The 12,025-nt window shown below is 33.6% G+C and overlaps 1 protein-coding gene across 1 annotated transcript in view; it reads left to right on the top strand.

Annotated features, from left to right (window-relative positions):
- Positions 1-3,575: 3,575 nt before the first annotated feature.
- Positions 3,576-12,025, top strand: part of LOC115424920 (axin-1-like) — a 79,457-nt gene continuing 71,007 nt past the window's right edge. The window contains exon 1 of the mRNA XM_030142315.1: positions 3,576-3,754. The gene's annotated coding sequence lies outside the window, so the exon portion shown is untranslated. The remainder of the gene's footprint in view (positions 3,755-12,025) is intronic.

Genomic DNA, 12,025 nt, shown 5'->3' on the forward strand with positions numbered 1-12,025 from the left:
TTGAGTAATTTTTAGGTGGTTTTGGGGTCATTTTGGAGTAATTTTTAGGTGGTTTTGGGGTCATTTTGGAGTAATTTTTAGGTGGTTTTTGGGTAATTTTTGGGTGATTTTTAGGTGGTTTATTGCATGATTTTTAGGTGGTGTTTATGTGGTTTTTAGGTGTTTTTTGGGTAATTTTGGGTGGGTTTTTAGGTGGGTTTTTTTTGAGTAATTTTTAGGTGGTTTTGGGGTCATTTTGGAGTGATTTTTAGCGGTTTTGGGGTAATTTTGGGTGATTTTTAGGTGGTTTATTGCATGATTTTTAGGTGGTGTTTACATGGTTTTTAGGTGTTTTTTGGATGATTTTTGGGTGGTTTTTAGGTGGTTTTTTGAGTAATTTTTAGGTGGTTTTCGGGTCATTTTGTGAGTAATTTTTAGGTGGTTTTTGGGTAGTTTTTGGGTGATTTTTAGGTGGTTTATTGCATGATTTTTAGGTGGTGTTTTACGTGGTTTTTAGGTGTTTTGGGTTTTTGGGTTGGGTGCTTTTTAGGTGGTTTTTTGAGTAATTTTTAGGTGGTTTTGGGTGATTTATAGGTGGTTTTTTAGACATTTTTAGATGGTTGTAGGGTAATTTTTGGGTGAATTTGGTGATTTTTGAGTAGTAACTTTTCATTTCTACATGAAAAAAAAAAAAAAGACAACTTTAAAAAAAAAACAAAAAACAAACCATTAATTACAGACTTATAACAATAACAAGCACTTGATTTACACTTAAACATGTTACTCTAGATCAGGTTTATCAAGAACAGCAAAGTTACAGTAATAGTATGAATGTCAGCGTATGGGATGGTGCATAAGTGTCCACAAACAACAAAACAAACAACAAAATCCATGAATATACAAGAGAACAGCTGGAGAAGAACTGTCCACTGGAGTGACCACTGAGCATGAAAGGGTTAATTAAGAAAGCAGCCACGTAGTGAAAACCAGCTCCCAGTTTGGGTCCAAATCCTAAGTTTGGGAAAAGCAGGTCTATTCTGATACAATAAATCAGAACTACAAATAACCCCTGAAGTCTGTCCAACTACTTTGATTAAATACTTTTCTTGTAACTCACTAGTCATGAGAAAAGTACTAAATCTAGAGTTATTTAGATAATTTTATTGGGATTTATATCTATAATTGCACAAACAGTTGCAATATATATAATAATTAATATATAATAATATATAATACATAATATTTAAGAAAATAAATTAACAAAACACTTAAACACAAGACACATCATACATATTCACAAAGGAGGGAGAAGTATAACTTTTAAACTCCCACCCCTTCTTCTTTGTTTGTTTATTTATTTTGAATATAACATTAAAACCAAACCACAGAAAGATTTATACAAAAAGAAAGGAAAACATTCGAAAAGGAGTGGGATGAATTTTAACTTGTAATCTCCCGCCCCCTTACCCCATCCTTCTACTTAACCTAAATTCCCATGTCAGATCCCAGAAGTAATTCAAAAATCCTACACATATCAGACTAAATTTTGACTAAGCACAAAACACAGAAGTGCTGTACATATCAAGGATAGACTCTGTTATTTTGCAACAGCATTTCACATCAAAATAAACTCTGTCCCTTTCGTAGCAGTAATAATACCCATATCAAAACAAAAATAAACTCTGTTCATTTCATAACAGTAATACAAAAATCAAAATAAATTATTCATTTCCTAGCAGTAATATACATAAAAAACTAGAAGCACTCGGAGAGCGCAGACCTCCGCCAAGGCTGATCAGTGGGCCCCCCCGTGGGCCCCCCCCCCCCCGATCACCCCCCAAATTTAATCATTTCTTCCTTTTCCCCTTTCCAACAAACCCTGAAAATTTCATCCAAATCTTTCCATAACTTTTTGAGTTATGTTGCACACTAACGATCAGTGGCCCCCCCCCGTGGCCCCCCGATCACCACCAAAATTTAATCATTTCTTCCTTATTACATTTCCAACAAACCCTGAAAATTTCATCCAAATCTGTCCATAACTTTTTGAGTTATGTTGCACACTAACGGACAGACAAACAAACAAACAAACAAACCCTGGCAAAAACATAACCTCCTTGGCGGAGGTAACTAGAAAAGCACTCGGAGAGCGCAGACCAACGCCAAGGCAGATCAGTGCCCCCCCCCGATCACCACCAAAATTTAATCATTTGTTCCTTGTGCCAGTATCAACATTTCCTGAAATTTTCATCAAAATCCGTCCATAACTTTTTGAGTTATCTTGCACACAGACAGATAGACAGACCAATGCCAGCAAAAACATAACCTCCTTCATCACAATAATACACATATCAAACACAAAAAAAACTCTATTTTTTAATAATAGTATGCCTCAGCTTATCATTAACACTTGCATTACAACTTACAAATCACAGTGGATCTACAAATATACATTTATTACAAAAACGTAATTATTTCATGTTTGGAGTTTGGAACTAAAATGATTTTAACATCTTTGATTGTTAACATCTTCAGTGTCATTTTTTTATTTCACAAATTCATCCTGCGGGCCAGATTGGAACCTTTGGGGGGCCAGTTTTGGTCCACGAGCCACATGTTTGACACCCCTGATCTAAATGATCAATGAATTAAATATAGGAAAATACAGGATTTTCACTGAAAAATTACAAAATACAGATGATAACACTGGTCAACAACACATTTATTGTTTAAGTTTTTTGAGCTGATTTAGGATCATTTTGGTGTGCTGAATCCAAAAATCACATTAATTTTGCTCAATCAGGTCAACTTTCTGAACTATGCTACATATTGGCTTTTTAACATTTTTGCTTACATTTATGGGCATTTTCACATCATACGATACAAAATTCTTTCATATTTCTTGCAATAAACGAGTTCTGAAGATTTTACTTTTGCCAATTTATGATTAATGGTTTTTTTAATGTTACAGGTGAATGAAATGGCTTTGACTAGAACATCTTGCAAAAATAAGCCTGACGTATTCTGCTACATCTGCGGTGAATACACCATTGTACCTAACAGGTACGATGGTGAAATGATTTTTTTTTCTCTTAAAACCTATTTTGGGTGAGAACTATATAAAAAATCAACTGATAAAGTCACAAAAATGTAATCAATTTTGTGAGATCAAATTTTCCAAAATCAAATTAGCAAAAAAACCTGACCTGATTGAGAAAAACAGATGTCATTTTTGGATTTAGCAGTGCAAAATGGTCCGAATTCAGTTGAAAAAACCTAGACAACTTGCAAAAAACATTTTTTGTAACCCAGTGTAATATTATAATAAATGGTGATAAATCACTTCAGAAAGGTTACACTAGAAAGAAAAACTCATTTGGAAGTAGCGCTGGGTCTTTATGGGTTAAAATGTGAATAATCGTAGTTTAGGTTCAGCAACACTAACAGATGAGTTGGAATAGATAGACGAAGGTGCTGAAAAACCTGAACTCTATCTGCCTTTTGTTGTAATTCTTCCACATACCAGACCGGTCTATTTTATCTGTGTGTTTTATTATCCATGTAGACTGAACACGTGTTTCAATTTCAGGAACAAATGGACATAAAGGACAGTTTATTATTCCAACACTCCGCCTTTGCCAAGCCGACCCTTTTTGTGGAGATGAGAGGGATGTCACTATCGCTGCAGCCTGACGTGTTAAATAACCGTGCAATGGGATCCTCAGTAAATGGATGTACTGGTGGAGGACGCATGAGGACAGCGCTCAAATTCGAGGTAAATCATACTAATTTGCATGTAAATCTGAATCTTCTTTATCGACCACATGCGTAAGTGCACACCAACACAAAATGCAGACAAACCAGTCTTGTAGCTTTCCAGAAAAACACAAGAAACCCACCAAACCAAGCTGGTTGGGTTGATTTCTAGCCTCAAGACCTGTTGTTAGGTTTGGAATAAGACAGCGCACTTTACTTTCTGACTACATAGATGCAAACATGTCAAGCTTCTTCATTGATTTTGGTAATAACTTTACATGAACACACTGATTATTGTTTAAATGCGTTTTATATCTTAAGATGTACAAGTTTTCCTGTCATGGAAAATCCACCATTAGCTGAAAAACTAAATATTTGAAGTAAGTATATGTTGTTGACCATTGGTTATTTTGTTGCAAAATAAAATCAGAAAAACTACATTTCTGTCTCTTTTTAAATTTTTTTTGTTTTTTAAACAAAATCGGAAAAACCTTAAAGCAGTCATATTTTGCTATTCCTACTTTTATTAGTCTTTGCTTCATTTATTTGTGTATTTGGACCCTAATAGTTCCAAAAGTTTGAATTTGAACGCTCCAGGTGCTGCAAAGCTATTTTATATTCAATTTGGCAAAAACTGAGTGGATTTCTACAACCCGTTTTAATTCCTGCTTAATTACTAGTTACGTCACGACATTTGCACATATAAGGTCCAGACTTACGATGAACATTTCTCCGAGTACGACATAATTGTTTATCAGCAGTTGTAGTAAAAACTGAGAATATGTCCAAACTTCGAACGATTACCTAAAATGTTCAGTTGTTAAAAAACACGAGAAAACCACCAAACCAAGCTGGTTGGGTTTATTTCTAGCCTCAAGACCTGTTGTTAGGTTAGGAATAAGACAGCGCACTTAACTTTCTGACTACATAGATGCAAACATGTCAAGCTTCCTTATTGATTCTTGCTAATAACTTTACATGAACACACTGATAACGTTTAAATGCGTTTTATATCTACAGATGTACAAGTTTTTCTGTCACGGAAAATCCACCATTAACTGAAAAACAAAATATTTTGAATAAATATATGTTATTGACCGTGTACTGTCCATTCATTGGTTATTTCATTTCGAAATAAAATCAGGAAAAACTACATTTCTGGCTCTTTTATAAAAGGTTTTCTTTTTTAAACAAAATGGAAAAACCTTAAAGGGGTCATATTTTGCGATACCCACTTTTATTAGTCTTTGGTCCATTTATTTGTGTATTTGGACCCTAACAGTTCATACAGTTTGAATTTGAAACCTCCAGGTGCTGCAAAGCTATTTTATATTCATTTTGGTAAAAATTGTGTGGATTTCTACAATGTGTTTTAATTCCTTCTTAATTTGTTACGTCTATAACTAGTTACGTCAACACTTGCACATATAAGGTCAAGACTTCCGACAAACATTTCTCCAAGTATGACATAATTGTTTAGCAGCAGCAGCGGTTGTAGTCCATACTGAAAATATGTCCAGACTTCGAGCCGATTACCTAAAATGTTCAGTTGTAGGTTGAACGGGACAGAGCAGCACAGCCAATAACCTGGAGGGGGTGGGGCCTGAAGTAGCTCATTTGCATTTAAAGGGCCAGCGCTCAAAACCACCTTTCTGGTGTCATTACTCAGAAATAGGGTTAAAGATGAACCTGTGGATTTGAATTAATGAAGATTCAGACCCAAGCATAGCATTTACAGTTTATGTAGACCACAGGAAATGTTTTAAAATGCATAATTCCAGTTTAAAAAAAGAAGTAAAATATCACTCTTTTAAACTTAAAATGAAACATCAGACCGTTTTTTAGTTATAGACCTCTGTCCATAATGAAATCTGCAGCCATCATAGATAAAACCAGAGATACTTTAAGTGACTTTGATGAAACTCATCACCTCGCACTTCCACTTCACACTTCTGGTGTCGCAATAATAATAAAACCAAAATAATAACTTCATGTTTTCTTTTGAATTAGCAAAATTACATACAGGTATGTTAAAACATTAGATGATACATTTTTTTTCTACCCAAGTTTAGAAAAGGAAAAAACAAAAATAAAACCCAAATATTTTTTTTTTCTGATTTATTTTGAAATAGAATAACAAATGAACACATGGATACAATGAATACATGGATTCTGTTGGATACAATAAAGATTAAACCACATTAGTACATTACATTTTACAGTCCAAGATAAATATGTGTAGCCCTGGAAGCTCAAATCTATTCAGGACTTTTCATCTTTTATGTTCCTGCTATGAATTTTGAAAGCAGTGCGAACAGTTCACACTTAAGCAGGTTTCTGGGTTGTGAGCATGCAATCTATGTGACATAATGAGACAGAGTGTGAAATACATATTCCTGTTTAATCTGGGGCTCTCCAATGCGTTCATCTCATTACATAGTCATATGTGTGGTTCTTCACAGGCCTTTCATGTTAGATATAGTAAAACAGTGTCACTGCTCCGTGATTGGCAGCAGCACATTGACTACAGCCTTTAGTCCATTTGTTACTGTCACTGGGTCAGAAAATGGAGATGTGATCGAGTCCTGTCAGCTGGAGCTAAAGGAGGTAAATGGCTGCAGATATAAAAGGCTGTCCTCTCATTTACAGTTTATTATAAACCCTTTTACATGTGTATTAGCCAGAGGTGAGAAGTAACTAAGTACAAATACTTGAAGTGTTCAGGTATCGGTACTTTCTGACAACTTTTTACTTCTACTCCCTATATTTGAACACAAATATCCATATTTATAATTCTTACATTTTCAAAACAGGCTTTAATTTTAAGGCATTTTACGGAAAATGTTGATGATTTTGCTTTCTTTGTGATTTTATTCTGCACCATTGCACACCCTCTAAATATTGAGGCCAGTTTCAACAGGAATGCATGGAAAAAACAATCCCTTTGGGGTATACTGTATGTCACAAACAACAAATGTAACAAAATAAAAATAATGTTCAAGTAAAACAATGTACTAAAAACTTAAGAGGAAGAATTGTGCAATTTTGTTGCGCAACTGGTGGAATGACAATAATGCTATTCTATTCTATTCTATTCTATTCTATTCTTCTTTCTACTCTTTTCTACTCTATTCTATTCTGTACTATTCTATTCTATTCATTTTTATTCTATTCTATTCTGTTCATTTTACTCTATTCATTCTATTCTTATTCTATTCTATTCTATTCTATCTATTCTATGTAACATGTTGAAAATGCGAAAATGATGAAACATGAAAAATACAGTATAATTGGCGAACGAAACTTAGCTTGTCGAAAAATCTGAATCTGAAAACACTGTGATATGATAAAAACAGTGTAAAAAGGACAAAAGAACAAAAGGTCACATGCCATTAGTTTGATAAAAACTAAAGGAAGAAAACAATGCAACATGTAAAACCAAAAAGGAAAACGTATTGTGCAATAACCAAAGAGCTAGATAACAGAATCATCAAACAGAGTAAAGGACAAAAGAAGGAAACAAATTCACATGGTGTGAAAGACTGAGACACATGGCGGAAATAGAAAAGATGAAAAGAAGAAAACACGATAAAAACAAAATATGTAAAAGATGTAAGATGAAGGAAACAAGATAAGATAACATGTTGAGAATAGTGTGAAAGATAAAAGAAGAAAGAGCAAAGTAATGAGATAAAAAAGACAACACGGGCTATTTTTCAGGGTTATACTTTTAGTACATTTAAGAGCTGAGTAAAGAAGGTAAATCAGTACTTCTACTTCAACCTGAATCTGTTTTTTTTTTACGTCCCTTTTCCTTCCACCATCTGCGATATGGCTGTGAAACTGCTGTTCAGGTCATGTCATACTTTAGTGATTGATGGTCTTTATTCTTGTGGCTGTACGGAATGGGGAAACAACTGTTGTGTGAAGGACAAATAAACACATCTATCTTTCTATCTGTTAACCCGGAAAGACCCAGTGCTGCTTCTGTGGCAGTTCCCAAATGAACTTTTCTCTCTGCTTAACCTTTACTTAAGTGATTTCACTATTTATTATAATATTATCCTCTAGATTTTGCATTTTTCATATTTAATTTCCTATATTTACTTTAGATGTTCATAAAAACTCAGGGTTAATTTAAAGGTTGTTATATCAAAACCGATTAAATTGTGGGAAAAAGTGACTTTTTTTAGCAAATATATCAATAACCGAATATAAAAACTAGCATCTCCATCCATTGTTTTTTTTTAAATCAAACTACATGGGTTTTATTAGTGAATTAATGTTAGAGACGATGACAGTGTTTCTGTGTTCACTATTGCGCATCTGATGAGTCATATCTGATGACAAACTGTATTTTACACTAATTATTTACATGTATTAATAGGATTAACCCTTTATCAGGCAAGTGACTATTTTTGGTAATTTCCACAAACATTAAATATGGGTTTTTATAACACTATACAGCGATTCAGAGAGATTTTATAGAAATTTTGAAGCTGTAAATAATGAATATGAGTTTTTTGGGGGTTTTTTGGTCAGTTTATGAACTTACAAAAGTTGTTTTATGGCATGTGTTTACTTTTTAGCAAGTAAAGTCACAGAAAAAACTATTAGACTATCAAAAGTCATCAAAAAATTGTGTGTGGCAATAAAACAAATATCAAACATAATTCAGTTTAAAAAAAGATATAAGAAATTATTCTTGAGAGATACAGTGTTTAATAATGACAATGACACCTGTTTGTTTATGGATGACGTTGTATTGATAAATATGCTGTAATATTGAAGAAAATGGCTGAATTGTTGAGTCTGTTTGTATGACTGTACTGCCATGATCATATTGTTGTGTGTAATTCAGTTACTGCATTATGTATTTGTTGTGGTTCGATGCTAAAATTAGGAAAATTGTATTGTTTGATTCTTGTATCAAGTTAGTGATAAAGGTGTAAAAGCACTGAGGGGTAGGATTAACCCTTTCATGCATAGTGGTCACGCCAGTGGACAGTTCTTCTCCAGCTGTTCTCTTGTATATTCATGGATTTTGTCATTTTAGTTCCATATCAGCCAACACAGTGGACGCTTATGCATCATCCCATACACTGACATTCATACCATTACTGTAACTTTGCTGTTCTTGATAAAACTAACCTACAGTAAGATGTCTGAGTGTAAATCAATTGCTTGTTATTGTTACTGTACTGTAATTAACAGTTTTTTGCTTTTTTTTTTTTTTTAAACAAAAAGGTTTATTTTTGCATGTTATCTCCATGAAGTGAGTAGTAACCAGTATTAGAATATGTTAAAATGTGAGAAAACATCAAATTAGCAGCATTAAAAATGTTTTTATTTCATAGTGTTCACACAATACAGGGTGGGGAAGCAAAATTTACAATATTTTGAGGCAGGGATTGAAAGACAGTGTATGACCATTAGTTTATTGAAAGTCATGAGAATTTATTTGCCACAAGAAAATTGACATCATAGAAAATGTTTTTATTCTATGTGTCCTCCTTCTTTCTCAATAACTGCCTTCACACGCTTCCTGAAACTTGCGCAAGTGTTCCTAAAATATTCGGGTGACAACTTCTCCCATTCCTCTTTAATAGTATCTTCCAGACTTTCTCGTAATAGTTTTGCTCATAGTCATTCTCTTCTTTCCATTATAAACAGTCTTTATGGACACTCCAACTATTTTGAAATCTCCTTTGGTGTGACGAGTGCATTCAGCAAACACACACTCTTTGACGTTTGCTTTCCTGATTACTCATATGGGCAAAAGTTTCTGAAAAGGTATGGATAATAGTGTTAGGTATGATTATGACATCAATATATGTTTGGTTTCAAAACAACTGACGTAGTGCCTGCTGAGAAAAAGCAACTAAATGTTGATTGTAAATTTTGCTTCCCCACCCTGTATATCAAACACATGTTTTTTGCTTCAAAAATTAAACAAATGGTGTCCAGCTGAGTGGACATTTTTGGAACTCTATGAAAAATTGGTTCATAAGAAAAATTTCAATGGCATTGTCTTTTTCATGCCTAAAGAGGAATAAAAACACTAAAGAAAAAAAATCTTGATTAAGGTTCTCATAATTCATGCATGAAAGGGTTAAATAAGTTTATACTTCTTCCTACTCCTTTTCGACCATGCAAAATTCCGACTTGTATGTGCTTGAAGATAGATTCTGTCCATTTAAATTTTTTTTTGTTTTATTTGGTTTTGTTTTATTGTTTCTTTGCATGTTCGAAATAAATAAATAAATAAAATAAAATCAAAAACAATGGTTATAATCCAGTACTAACTCCTGTGTGTGTCATGTGACTAAAACAAACAGAAAAGAAAACATGAAATGCCTAAAAGCACTGTTTTAGGCAGTACAATGCCATAGATATTGATGTAAGAACTGAAGGGATTTTGATTATTATCAAAAAACCATGGAAAATGGATAGATATCAGCTCTGAAATTAAACTCTTATGAGCTATTTTTGTTGTTATCATTATATTTGTCCAAACAAATGCGCCTTTAGTTGTACCAGGCGTTAAAATGAACAAGAAGTTGAAGAAAACAAGGGGTGGTCTAATAATTTTTTCCACGACTGTAGGTAGATGACGATGTCCAATAACACACCACAGTATTTCAACGAGTTCCCTATAAAGAGTTAAAGGTTCAACAGTTCTTTAACATTTTAGATCAGTAGATGCTTTTGGTCGATGATGGAAGTTTGTGTCTTTATGGGTTAACATGTGATCTCTCTCTGGTTAAGGATGTGTGATCAGTGGCATTTAGGGGAAAAAACTTTGCTCTTATCTTGACTGTGGCCTTTGATCAGGTCATGCAGGAGGTGGATAAGCTTTCAAGTTTTTTTTTTTTTTTTTTTTTTTTTTTTCATCTTTGAAGAATGTGGTTGTGCTGGACTGGACAGACCACACTGATACTACACCTATCTGAGATTTAGATGATAGTCAAAGCGTATCCAGCTAGAAACGGGGTGTGTACCGCGTGCATCTAGATCCCATTTTAACCCATAAAGACCCAAACAATTACCATCATCCAAAAACATCTACTGATCTAAACTGTTTTATACCCGTTGATCCATTAATTCTATCAATCCATGTAAGTTATTGATGTAAAATGCAGTTTGTTGTGTTTCATGATCATCAGATAGGCTCCATAGTTAGCGTGGAAACACTGTCATCTTCTACAACATTGATTCACCAGTAAAACCCATGGAGTTGGATCAATGATAGTGGATGGAGACACTTGGATTATGTTCAGTTAATGATATCTTTGCTGAAAAAGTCAGTTTTCTCCATTTCTGATATAATAACCTTTGAATTTATGCTGAGATTTGTGAACGTCTACATAATGGTACATTAAATATACAAAAATACCTGTTTTTTACTGAAGAAATGCAAAATAAACAGGATAATAACATAATAAACGGTGAGAAATCACTTAAGAAACATAATATAAAGAAAAATTCATTTGAAAACTACCACAAAAGTCACACTGGATCTTTATGGGTTAATGCACAGGTGTCAAACATGCGGCCCGGGGACCAAATCCGGCCCGCCAAAGGGTCCACTCCGGCCCTTTGGATGAATTTGTGAAATGGAAAAATTACATTAAAATATTAACAATCCTTTTAGTTCAGGTTCCACATTCAGACCAATTCAATCTCAAGTGGGCAGGATTCAGTAAAATACTATCATAATAACATATAAATAATGACAACTTCAAATGTTTCTCTTTGTAAATGTCAATATTTTTTATGTATTTACACTAAAACAAAGTATAATTTTGCAAAAAAATATGAACAACCTGAAATGTCTGAAGAGAAGTAAGTACAATTTTCCAAAATTCTGCCTGTTACTCAATGTTTGTGTGTTTGTAGATCCACTGTGATCTCTAAGTTATAATGAACATGTGTAAACGATAAACTGAGGCAGAATATTGTTAAAATTGCACATATTTTTTTCAGTTTGTTCATGTTATTCACATCTTTGGAAAGGATAGTTTGTAGATGTAAACCTGTTCATAATGTAAATTAACTTTTTTCGCTCTAAAACATAGAGAAAAGTTTGGAGTTGACATTATTTATATTATTATGTTATTATTTTACTGGTTCGGCCCACTTCAGATCAAATTTAACTGAATCTGGCCCGTGAACTAAAATGAATTTGACATCCCCGGGTTAATGCTACAAATTGAAAGGTAGTCCTCGGAGTGTCTTAGCACATGTAAAACAGCAAAAATAACGATCTGTTGTGTTTTTAACAGAGCTT

This window comes from Sphaeramia orbicularis, chromosome 8 (genome assembly GCF_902148855.1).
Source record: "Sphaeramia orbicularis chromosome 8, fSphaOr1.1, whole genome shotgun sequence".
Taxonomy (NCBI): Eukaryota; Metazoa; Chordata; class Actinopteri; order Kurtiformes; family Apogonidae; genus Sphaeramia; species Sphaeramia orbicularis.